The following is a 2,021-nucleotide window of genomic DNA, read 5'->3' on the forward strand; positions in this document are numbered from 1 at the left end:
TGTGAAGCTTAGCAATTGAGAAGCTACTCCACTCCCCACCATGAATGAGTTTTGGTAGTTTGCTTTGTTTTCGTTTCTGTTATCTGGGTTATTCCACGGTTGTAATCCAGATTTTTAGTGTTTTCTTGTTTTGATGTTCAAACCCTTCTCTCCTTTTATTTTCAATAAAATGCAACTTCTCGTTTTCTGTATTCCTAATAGTGTTTTATTTTGCTTTTTTCCCTCTTTTGTACAGTTCGTTTTATGCTGGTTGCAATTACATGACATGTATGAAGAAGTTTCAGCCAAGTCTTAAAAGTCAATCTAATTCTAAAGTAATAATCCAAGAAGTGGAATATAATGATGAAATAGAATATGATGAAGAAGCAGCATTTGAGGAAATCAGTAAAGAACTAAAACAATTTGAAGAAAAACCAAAGCCTAATTTGAGTGAAACTGAAGCAATCAATTTAGGGGACCAGGATGATGTTAGGGAAACCAAGATAAGCGTGCACTTAGAACCGCAAGTTAATGAGGAAATAATCAAAACATTGTTTGAGTACAAAGATGTCTTTGCTTGGTCATATGGCGATATGCCGGGCCTGAGCACTAATCTAGTAGTTCATAAATTGCCAACTGATTCAGCATTCCCTCTTGTCAAGCAAAAGTTGCGAAAGTTCAAGACTGATATGAGTGTGAAGATCAAAGAAGAAATCACAAAGCATTTTACTGCAAAGTTCATTTGGGTCACGAGATATCCCACTTGGTTAACTAATGTTGTGCCAGTACCAAAGAAGGATGGTAAGATCAGGGTATGTGTTGATTACCGTGATCTTAACAAAGCAAGCCCAAAGGATGATTTTCCATTGCCGAACATTCGCATTATGATCGATAATTGTGCCAATCATGAGATTGGGTCTTTTGTGGACTGTTACACGGGATATCACCAGATCTTAATGGATGAGGAAGATGTAGAAAAGACAGCATTCATCACACCTTGGGGAACATACTGTTATCAGGTAATGCCATTTGGTTTGAAGAATACTGGGGCAACTTACATGAGGGCGATGACCACCATATTTCATGACATAATACACAGGGAGATTGAGGTTTATGTAGATGATGTGATCATAAAGTAAAAGAAGCAGTCTGACCATGTTAAGGACTTGAGGAAGTTTTTCGAAAGACTCTGCAGGTACAACCTCAAGCTCAAACCAGCGAAATGTGCATTTGGTGTCCCATCGGGGAAACTGTTGGGATTCGTGGTCAGTCGACGTGGTATTGAGTTGGACTCGTCGAAGATCAAAGCCATTCAAGAGTTACCGCCGCCAAAGAACAAAACAGAGGTAATGAGCCTACTTGGAAGGTTAAATTACATCAGCAGGTTTATTGCTCAACTCACGACAACCTGTGAACCCATCTTTAAGCTGCTGAAGAAGAATGTTGCAGTCTAGTGGACTAACGAATGTCAAGAAGCATTTGATAAGATTAAGATGTACATGTCAAATCCACCTGTTCTGGTCCCACCAGAGCCTGGAAGACCTTTAATTCTCTATTTGACATTCTTGGATAATTCTTTTGGCTGTGTATTGGGTCAACATGACATCACGGGAAAGAAGGAGCAAGCAATCTATTATCTCAGTAAGAAGTTCACTCCCTATGAGGTTAACTACACTTTACTTGAGAGGACATGTTGCGCCCTGACTTGGGTGGCACAAAAGTTGAAGCATTATCTTTCGTCCTACACTACTTACCTCATTTCTCGCATGGATCCTCTAAAGTATATCTTTTAGAAGTCTATGCCCACTGGAATACTTGCAAAGTGGCAGATTTTACTTACGGAATTTGACATCATCTATGTGACTCGGACCGCGATGAAAGCCCAAGACTTGGCCGACCACTTGGCCGAGAATCCAGTGGATGATGAATATGAGCCACTGAAGACTTATTTTCCTGATGAAGAGGTCATGCGTGTTGACGATTTTGACCGTGATAAAAATCTAGGTTGGAAACTCTTCTTTGATGGAGCTGCTATCATGAAA

This window comes from Nicotiana sylvestris, chromosome 1, assembly GCF_000393655.2.
Source record: "Nicotiana sylvestris chromosome 1, ASM39365v2, whole genome shotgun sequence".
In the NCBI taxonomy this organism is placed as follows: Eukaryota; Viridiplantae; Streptophyta; class Magnoliopsida; order Solanales; family Solanaceae; genus Nicotiana; species Nicotiana sylvestris.